Below are 11,143 nucleotides of genomic sequence, written 5' to 3'. Positions count from 1 at the left end.
CACACACACACACACACACACACACACACACACACACACAAATAAATAAAAATTAAAAAAAAAAAAAGAATTGACTGCTGCCTTCCATGTAATCAAAATCATATAAGGATATACTTGCAAAAGCATACACTATTCTGTCATTCCACAAGATCTTGTCAGTGGCAAGGAATTTAGCGGCATAAATTCCTTGATTTTTTTCAGTGCCAGGGAGTGAACCCGGAGCCTTTTACTGAGCCAGATCCTCAATCCCCTTTTGTAATTTCCTTTTTCTTTAGAAAAAGTCTCACCAAGTCACTAAGTTGCATAGGTTTCACTCAAGCTAATCCTATGTGATCCTTCTGCTGAAGGCTTCCAGAATGCTGGGATTACAGCTGTGCCCTATCATAAATCCTTTAACAAAACTGATGGCCAGGAGCATTGTTAACCTCATCTTCGAAGCTTCAATGCCTCCTTTAGTGTCTCTTTCAAGTGAATAATAATGAAACATCCTTATCTCATGGATCTAAAGAGACAGCGCATTACCATAGATTTTTCTCTCACCTTAAAATTAAGTGCTTAGAGACCAATGCTCAATTGGATTTCTAGCAGGAAACCAGTGGCAGTGTCCTGCTGGCTTACTCGGAAAAGCATAGGAGGTAGAACCTTTGGAAGAATGAGGGCACAGTGCCAGCAAAGCAAGGAAGGATGGAAGAGTATGCTAGGGCAAGTAAAGGAAGACGTTGGAGGAACACGAGCTCCTCTCCACAATAGAGCTGTAGCAGTGGATGCACTCTCGATTGCACATGGGGCAGGGTCAGCCTGTGCACTAGGAGAGAGAGGGCCAGGGAAAAAGAGTGGTTTTCCCTGTACCACCTGATTTCTCCCACTGCCTGGATTCTATGAGAATGCAGATGCCCAGGGTGCCAGTCAGTACAGTCCAGGAAGGCCAGCACTTCAGATACACAGTTTGGGAAAAGAGGCATATGGGGTAGACTCAAAAGGGCCAGTGGAATATGTGATTGAAGAGAGGAGACAGAATACACAGAGTTCTCATGCTGATATCGCACACCAAATGAATGAGCCTTTATTTTTAAAAAATACAATATTTAACATTTAATTTGATCTGATAGTGGAGTTGGGAAATGGTTAGAATTAGAAGTCAGAATGAGTGTTTATTTTTTTCTAAGTCAGAATATATGAGTTTTCATGATAAAATATGCTGAAATTATTGGAAACTTTAGTCAGATAATTAACTATGATCAACTAAACTAATATGCACAATCTTATTCGTGTATGCTTAAACAACTTTAATTTACCCAGCTTATTAGTAATTACTTTCCTATTTGGTATGCAATGCTTCTGTTGCACAAAGAGAATGTACAAAGGACATAAAAGTCCAGACTGGACTTGATCACTATCCACAAGGGAGTGACATTAAAGGAAATACAAAATTACTACAACTATTAAGCTACAATGTGAAATCAAATTCACTGAGCAGGAGCATTTTGGTATTTATGGTAATGGCTTTGTATCAGCATACCTAAGACGCCTTCTGAACCCATCAGAAACTTTCCCTCATGCTCTCCATGTAATATAACAACAGTACACCCTTCTAGTAACAGGTACTGTCAATTCCCTTTCACTCTTTTTCTTTAGGCTCTCAAACTTGAAGCATCTGACTTAGCACATTAAATTTATCTTGTTGTAGCAAAGCTGTCTCAATTGAATTTAGGATTGAGCCAGAAAGAGAGAGAGAGAGAGAGAGAGAGAGAGAGAGAGAGAGAGAGAGAGAGAGAGAGAGAGAGAGACAGAGACAGAGACAGACAGAGACAGAGAGACACAGAGACAGACAGAGAGACACAGAGACAGACAGAGACACAGAGACACAGAGAGAGACACACAGAGAGACAGAGACACAGAGAGAGACAGAGAGAAAGAGAGACAGATACAGAGAGAGAAAGAGAGAGATAGAGAGAGTGTGTGTGTATGTTGTCATTCTCAGATTTTTCTGATGTATTTAAATTTGTTTTTCTCAATAGAAACAGCTTTGGCCAGATTGGTTGAATTCGCCTATTTATATTTATTTTCATATTTTATCCTGCCATTACAGTCAATGTATTTCTAGGGTTTTAAGTATATTATTTAAATTGTTCTATCTTTCACTTTTACTAAAGAATAGGAAGCAGCAGGCTAAGAGGGGCAACTGTGTAGTACTGTCTGTAAAGAAAATCTAGATGCTTAGCTGCTTACTTTAGTTCTTCATAAATATTATTTTGTCTTCCAAATGGAATTCATCACCAAACATGAAATCTCAGGTAAATGTTTATCTATTTGCTACTTTGAAAATTAGAGAGGACAAAGTACATTCACACAAGAGTGTCAAAATCAAGCAGTAGACTGCTTGCTAGATTTTCTGGAAAAGCCTGTTATCTTTTGTATTCTGTCATCTTCTTTCTATAACAGGTCACATCAGTAAAGGGAAAGACATAGTCCAGTAGACAACAGTGGCTGTCAGAACAAAACCCTTATAAACAAAGTATGCTGATAAACTCAGTTTGGGGTAGAGTTTGAAATATGTCATTTGAAGATACTTTTTGAAAATATTCCTCAAATAGCTAATACTAGTTTTAGTTTTGTTGAACAGTAAGCTCTAATTTTGTTTTGTTTTTTTTTTTTTTTCACTTAGAGGATCACTAATTTCTATTATTTGGAGCTTACTGCTTATGACCAATGTTGAAAGGGCAGGATATGTGGGTGTAACACAAGTTGGTTACATCATATATGAGTGGTAAAGATAAAACTGAAGTCTGGAGGAGTTGAATCTAGTGATTGGAAAATACTTTGAAAAATTATAGCTACATTTAAGTCCCTTGTACCAATCACTAACACTCAACTCATGAGTTCCAATAAGAGTAAACTCAACAGTTGATTGTAAATTGAGAACCATCACTACAGTGCTAATTCTTTCCAAATAAAACTCTTAACTTGAATAACACAAAAATCGGCTCTATAATGCTTTGAAGGCCTTCCCTTTCCTGTCATCTCTACCTGTGATTCCATTGTATGAAATGAAGAATGAGAGCATTAAAAAGAGATCTATTGTCACTGTTTAAATACTTATTGAATGTTTGTTGTGTGCTAGGCCCTGTTCTAGGCTCTGGGGAATAAATATATTCATGAACAAGGCAAAAAACTCTTCCCTTGTGGAACTTATCCTCTAGACTTGGGTGGGATTGCCAATACATTTACGTAAATCAAAACTTACTGATGGGCAAAAAGACAGACACATATAAACAATATAATTATTAATACTAGAAAAGTGTATGTGTGGTATGCAGGTTTTTTTTTTTTTTTTTTTTTTTTTTTTTTGATTTTTTTTTTTTTAGAACCAGGGATTGAACTCAGGCCCTTGCGCTTGCAGGGAAGCACTTATTCCACTGAGCCATCTTCCCGGCCCAGAGGTATGCAGTTTTATTACACACTGCACTTACTATTTGTATGATATATTCAGACCTGTGTATCACTCCAAATGGAATAAGACTTTTGGAACTTTATTGGCAATTTAAGCATATTTAAAGGAACACTTTGAGCATGCCTAATTTTGTCTTTAGCAGTCTTTAAAACTTAACCACTTTCTAAACAAATCTAATACTATGTGGAGGACACTTGTTCCATCAGTAAAACATAATTTTATATCCCTCTCAGGTTGGATGCTTTTTGCTTGCAAGAATCAAATTCTACTATTTTTGTTTCAGACTGCTGTGTGTTCTACTATACATGCAAAGCCTCTATCTGATGAACAAAGGACACTGAGTATATATTGGATTATTTTTTATTTTTATTTTTTTGAGATGGGTTTGGCTATGCAGTTCAGGCTGGCCTCACACTCAATTTGTAGCCCAGGCTGGTCTCAAACTCATAATAACCTTTCTGTCTTAGCCTCCAGAGTTCTGGGATTACAGGCATGTGCCACCATGCCTGAATACATGTGATTATTGCTTTGTACCCTGTCTAGTGTGTACTATTTTCAGTAGTATTTGTTAGTCACCCTAATAATTTTGTCTAAGATACTTCTTTAATGGGGGGAAGTGAGATTTGAGGTAATTATTTTGGAATGTCACCATGCATTATTGACTGTTTTAGGCCAATCATACTATATATGCTGTGATATAAAGCTCAGTAGGCCATCATAGTAGTGTATATCTACATCTTTAGTATGTTTTATTGTTTGTTTTTTTGGTGGAACTAGGGATTGAACTCAGGCCCTTGCGCTTGCCAGGGAAGCACTTATTCCACTGAGCCATCTCCTGGCCCCCTTTGGGATGTTTTAAATCTGGTAAACTTAAGCAGTTGTCTCTTTTTTTTTTCTTACTTAAACTTACTCTTTCCTATGGAAACAGTAGTAAAATTGGTTATCCAAATGTTATCAAATACAAATTGCATTAAGATAATGATAAAATGGGTAGAAAGTAATTTTTAGATGATTTTAGATTGATTGGATATGAAAACAAGCCACACTCAAAGCAATGACCTTTTTCAGAAGAGAACGCCATTGTTTAAAAATTCCACATCTTCTCTATCCATTCTTCAGTTGATGGCATCTGCCTTGTTTCCGGGACTTAGCTATGACAAGTTGAGCTGCTGTACACGTGAGTGCACATATATCACTGTGGTATCAGGTTTTCAGTTCTTCTGGAAAAATGCCTGTGAGGGGAATAGCTGGCTTCAATAGATTCTCCAATCCTAGCTTTTGAAGGAATCGCCACACTGATTTCCATAGTGGTGATACCAGTTTGCACTCCCACAAACAGTAGAGAAGGGTTCCTTTTTCCCCACAGCCTCTCCAGCATTTGTTATTGACTAATTTCTGGATGTTAGCCATTCTTTCTGGGCTGAGATGGAACCTCAGCGTTTTTAACATTTGCATTTCTCAAATGGCCAATGATGTTTTACACAATGAAGTATTATTACGCTAAAAAACAGGATACATTTGAATCTTTTGTTGGTAAATGGATGCAGCTAGAGAACATACTCTTAAGTGAAACAAATCATACCCACATAAGCAAATACTGTGTTGTCTCCTTAGTGTGAGAACCTGAAAGAGAACAATGAAATCTGAAGTGTACAATAGATACTGGGAAACGGGAATGAACTTATTCAAAAGGAAAGAGTTACTGAGTAGAGAAGGACCAGAGAGGGAGTGGGGGAAAGAGATTTATCTATGTATACAAGTAGGATGGTTCAGACAACTGTACTGTGCATTTATTTCTGCTGGTCTATGGAAAGAAGCAGTTAACGTTTTAATTTATTTCATCTCCTTTTTTCAATTGTACTTTTTCTCTTCTTAATTTCTTATATATTTCTTTCTTCCAATTTTACATTCATATATCTGGTAATATAAATAACTGGTTGGAAGACAGCATTATGCATTACCACAAATACTGTGAAATTCATATTAGTTTGTTAAGTGAAATTCTGTATCATTTGTAATTTCTCCTTTTTAATTCTAATTTGTACTTTCTTTAAAAAAATTAAAAAATAAAAAAGAGAACTCCATTATGCTAACAAATTTCTTTTTTTGTTCTTTTTAAAATTTGAAACACAAATTAATTGTGTATTTTCTATCTTTTTTGGTTATTTCACTATATAATTCTAGGAATGTATTTATTTTTGGATTCTTCAGAAAGGGGAAAGGCGGAAACTAGATAAATTAAAAAACTAAAGTGAAAGGAATTTTCTAACCACAGGGAAACAGTGACCAAGTGAGATACAAATGAGAGCTGAATGCTGCTGGACACCACATTTTTCCAACATAGCCTAGTGCCAGAAGACTCCACAAAAGCTCGGATGCTGAATGTGATTAGGTTAGGAAGGAATGCTAAAGAATGTTCAATTCCAATTCGCATTTGTTAAAGTTACCACAGACACTTATTCATCTAAAAAAAGATTTTAAAATCCTTTCTTTTCATAGTCCATCTTCTTTTCAAACTGTGGAGAAGACTTTGGGAGCTGCAATCAGACTGCAGCATGCAGCTGCTAAACCACAGAATATGGGACAGTGTTTTCTTATGGAAGGCATCATGGTCAATGGGTGTTAGCTACAACTCCTATGCATTTAGAGTAGAGCAATGAATTGAACTAACTGTAATTAATTTTTATATCTTTGCTGTAGATATAGCCTTCAACAATATTAGCATGACTTCTTACAATTTTCCTCACTGGTTAGCTACGGTAATGTAGGCTTGTGATCCAAGTACTAGGAAGGCTGAAGCAAGAGGATGATTGTGAGTTGGAGTCCAACTTAGCCTACTAAGTGAGTTCAAGGCCAGCCTGATCTCCATGGAGAGACCCTGTCTCCCCCATTATCTCCCAAATTTCCCCTTGATATGCATGATATATAGATACAAAGCCACATGTTGATTCTAGGCAACTGGCACTGTAGCATCTCAATTGATGCATCTCAATCTACATCCAGTTCTGTGTTCCCTTCCACAGTTCCCACTCCCAATGAAATAACTTGTATCTGTCTTTTCTTATATTAGTTATAAAGAGGAAGAGTGTAAATGACTGTAAATATGTACTAAAGGCTCCCTTGCAACAAAAGAATGGGCCATTGAAGATTAAGTCCCTCCATCAGCAATATTGTAGAGGTTAAAAGTATAACTTAGAGGTGTTACTGTTGCTACTTGTTTTTCAAAATGTGTACAGTGAACTGAACAAATGTTGTTTTTACTCTTTCAGGTTCTTATACTAGGGAGATAATATGATGTTTACACATGTGTGTCTGATTTATTTCACTTATGAATATGGTCTCTAGTTCCATCCATTAACCTATAAAATCCTTGAGTTTATCCTTCTTTATAGCTGAATAATAAATAAAATCAGAAAGATACAATGGATACTGTGAAAGGAAAAGACACTCCTCAAAATGAAAGAAAAACTAGGATGAGGGAAAGGAGGAAAAAAGAAAGAAGGGAATATATATATATATATATATATAGTATATATATGATATCTAAGATATTATACTACTAATTTCTATTGGCTTATTGAAAGGAACAGAAAAGAACAGTTAATGCTTAATTTTTTTGTCCAATTTTGTATGCTTATAGCTGGTAATCCGAACAACTACTCTGATGGTAACAATATGCAATATAACCAACCTTTGTTGATTTCGTATTATCTTGTTTTGAAATTCTGTGTCATTTAAGTTTTTTATTTTATATTCTCTTTAAGATAAAAAATAAGAAATGTTGCTTTTGGGAATAGGTAGCTCACTGAGTGATGGGCAGAGTTAAGTCATGGGCATCTTGTAGAAATGAAAGATGTGTCTATTGTATTTAAAATTCTTTTCAGCCAGTGTCTTTAATAAGTTAGAGATGACAACAATTTACAGAATTCTAGAGATAACTACACACAGGAAGTGTTTTTTAAACATCTGAGTCACTTTTGTCTGTGTACAGAAGACTCTTCCCTGATGATGGGATAGTGGCTTTGCCTGAAACAAATGCCCTGTAAGAAGGCCAATTTTTCTGTCATATATTTTTTTTTGAAGGAGAGAAATGTTCTCATTTTTTTAAAAAGAAATCTGAGATATGTTCTGTCTTTAAACTTCTTGAACATTCCTCCCTCCCATTTCCTAATTTTTACTTTCTGTTTAGTTGTATGTCTTAGGGAACTCTGGATGATCTCCTTTTTCATTTCCAAAATAAAGCCTACTTTGAGAACTGAGTAGTCATTAGGCTTCAATTAGGAAGAAAAGAACAACAAGGTAGAGCGGCCTCCTTGTTGCTCTGGAGGCCCTTGTGTCCTTGCTGACATGGTGCTTATGGGCTGACTTTTACTTCCCTTCTCCAGAAATCTTGCCAAACACTCATTTTCCACAGACAATGTTTTGTGGGTGGTGACCTCATCGGAATCTGAAAGCAAAGGCTAACAAATATGCCATAATAATTGCAAACAAACCCTCGCTCTGGAGAAGCGCTGCTTGGTTAGCATTCCTGATGTAACTGGAAATACACTTGTTGGGTCACTTGACAGAAAAGTAGGTTTCTTATCTTAAAAACAACGCTTGTTTTAGATCAAGTCCTTCTTTCAGTACCATCACTTTCTGAGTTCATAAAAAGGCTTATTAATATTGCATTGATATTTTCATCTGCATCACCCCTTCCCCATTCTCCATTAATACTGTGCTCTAGATTTTCTTCTCAAAGTTAATTTTCTGTTACTCCCTTGAGGCAGTATCAGTTTACTTTTAGATGACTGCAGTATATGCCTCTACCCTTTGCTATTGATTTCAGTTTCTCTAAACATTTTCTCTACTTTCATAATCACATTCATTTATTTAGCTCTGTCCCTTCAACATACCTAATGTACTTCCTGAATCTGCAGAGAGAAATCAATAGGGGAAAAACGTGGCCTTTGCCACATGAGCTCATTCGTAGCCTGGATTTAGATACTTACCTCATGAAACCTTGGTGTCAGCACTAATATCGTAGTCTGCTTTCCTGAGATTATAGGTCAGTCATGGGTTGCTGTTGTTCTGGGAGTCCTTGGCTCCTTTTCTAGGAAGTGACCTGCAACTTGTTTTGCAGTCTGCACCGCCTTCCAGCATCACCCACCTGTCCTTAGGCCTCTCCCTACCTCTGCTCTATCATGGGGCCAAAATGCTTGCAAATTGTTTTTTAATTTCTATAAAGGGAACATTAGCTTGTTTTAAACAGAATTTCAGTCATGTGACTGATGTGGTTAGAGACCACTGATGGCTTACATTTGACTCCAGTACAGGTCCAAGCAGATTTAGTATCCCATGTTGTCGTGAGGACTGGGGGAAGCTGCTGCACTTTTTTCCAACTATTTTGCTGTGTTTAGAAACTATGAATAAATTTGGTTTGCTAATATTTATTTTGGCATTTTTGGCTTATGTTCATGAGAAAGAATAGTTACATATTTCCTCTGGTATCTCTTTATCTCCTGCTGATATCAACCCTATGCTATGGCAAAATGAATGGGAAATTTAACCTATTTCCATTTCTGTCAGAAAAAGTTGGTATAAAACAGTGATTACCAGGCCAGCCAAATAGTTCAGTGGATTAAAGCAACTGCAAGAAGGTGCAGGGTCCCTTGGGTCTGCCATGCTGGCCCCACCCCTGGGGCACACTGAGAAAGCAATTGAGACTGGGTGTGGTGGCGCACACCTGTAATCCCAGCTCTTGGGAGGCTGTAAACAGGTGGATCACTATGAGTCCGATCCAGTAGTGAGACCCTGAACACCCTGTAGACCCTTCCCGAAAATATAAACAATGACAACCAAAACAGTGATCACTGTTCTATGAAAATTCGGTGAACTTTTAGAATCACCAAATTTTTGTGTTGAAGATTTTTTGCAATTATTAGTTAAGTCCACTTACCCTTTCCTCAATTTTCTAAATGGATATTTTACATTTAAAAAGTTGAAGGAAAAATTAATCTGGTTTCAATGGCCATTTGGTAGTTAAAATATTTTTATTGATTTATTTAAGGTGATTAGTTGTATTGTTGAGTAAGTCATTAAATTTCCCATATATAGTAATTTAGTTTTTTCCATGAGGAAGAATAAGCATTTCTTAAATAGACCAAGTACCAAGGACTCCATATATATTTTTTTCTTTTACTCTTTGTAATCATCTATGTCTCCCTAACTCCACAATCTAGCACCAATGCTCTTTAAAATCAAAGCGATATGCTCCATCAGGTGAGTTCTAAAGGCTGGTGTTTGTCCTAGGTTCCTGTCAGACTCTGGTCTTACTGCTACTTAGAGAATCTGTACTCCTGGGACTGTGTTGCCTTGGAGACCAACTCAGTCGCTGTTTTCCTCATCTCTGTATTTTCATTAAATCGTCTTTTCCAGTAGTTTAGCTCTTCTCAATCATATTCCTGACAGTGCTTGAGAACTGCTATGGAGTGCCTGTTTTTTTCTACCACTTCCATTATGCAATTCAGGGCACGATCAAGATATTTCCATTCATCAGCCCATTTCCTCTCAGTCAAATGGTGCTCTACCAATTCATCCTGATAACCTCCATTTAGACTGAGATTGTGGTACCTCTTAACAAATTTCCCAATGTTCTAGCATCTTGGTAGGTTCCTGATGTAGATGGGAAGTTGCAATATCTTCTAAGGTGTAGTGCTGAAGAGGTGGAGGAGTAGGATGAAACTGCCCACCAGGATTCGTAAGGGGCACAGTGAGAGCAGGACCATGCCGAGGAACAAGGCTGATGGTCCACACTCTCTTGGCATGGGGTTCAGGAGGAATGGCATTTCTAACAAAATTATCTTCTTCTCTCCTTTCTGGACTGGGCCTCTTCCCATTTCTGTGCACCTCCATGAACAGCTCAGAAGAGTCACAGGAGATGCGATACTGGGGTCAAGCAGAAGCTGCTTGTGCCGGGCCAGGTACTGGGATGGGGTCTGCTTGGCAGCCCAAGTACAGTGCAGCAGTTCTCGCTGCAGCAGGGGCAAGTTGGCCTTGAAAAGGTCCAATAGAGTAATTTAATGAAGGTTTTAAAATTTTTTTCAGAAAGTAACAGTAATTTCCTCCTTTTAAAAACATCTAACCAAATTACATTTGTAACTCCTGGCAATATATTTTCCATGTGCTTTGACCAATTTTCACCATATACATTACTTTGAGGGAGGGTTGTTTGGCTTATTTAAACCACCCTTAGCTCAATATTATACTTTCCAATTATTTCCAGTCCTATTTTAAAAGCTTTGGTGCTTCACTTTTTACTTTGTTTACTAATACATCAGCTTTATATTGACTAACTTTACCTTTTTATGTTTTCTCAATAAATTTTCAAAAAGTTGCTGCATGTATTTCTCTAAGTATCATTTAACAAAAATTTTTATGAACTAATCATATAGTTCATGTTATGAGGGAAGTAATTTTATCTGTTTAAGTGTAATATAATTATTAATCCTTTTAGTATGTATATTATTTTAAATTGTTTCATGTTTAATGTTTTACTCTTTAATGTCAATTTATTATTGTGATAGGAATTAAAGCCAGGGCATTATGCATACTAAACCAACACTGAGCTATACTTCCAACCTGTATATTTTAAAATACTCATTAGGAATCTTTCTCAAACTAATCCCAAAGATACTTAAATCTCTATTCTGA

The 11,143-nt window shown here is 36.7% G+C and overlaps 1 pseudogene; it reads right to left on the bottom strand.

Moving 5' to 3' along the window:
• Positions 1–9,749: 9,749 nt before the first annotated feature.
• LOC105744026 lies at positions 9,750–10,345 on the bottom strand (annotated as a pseudogene).
• Positions 10,346–11,143: the final 798 nt, after the last annotated feature.

Source organism: Octodon degus, unplaced genomic scaffold (genome assembly GCF_000260255.1).
Source record: "Octodon degus isolate 3935 unplaced genomic scaffold, OctDeg1.0 scaffold00208, whole genome shotgun sequence".
NCBI lineage: Eukaryota > Metazoa > Chordata > Mammalia > Rodentia > Octodontidae > Octodon > Octodon degus.
Note: the sequence above shows the minus strand (reverse complement) of the source record. Positions and strands in the feature narration are given on the sequence as shown.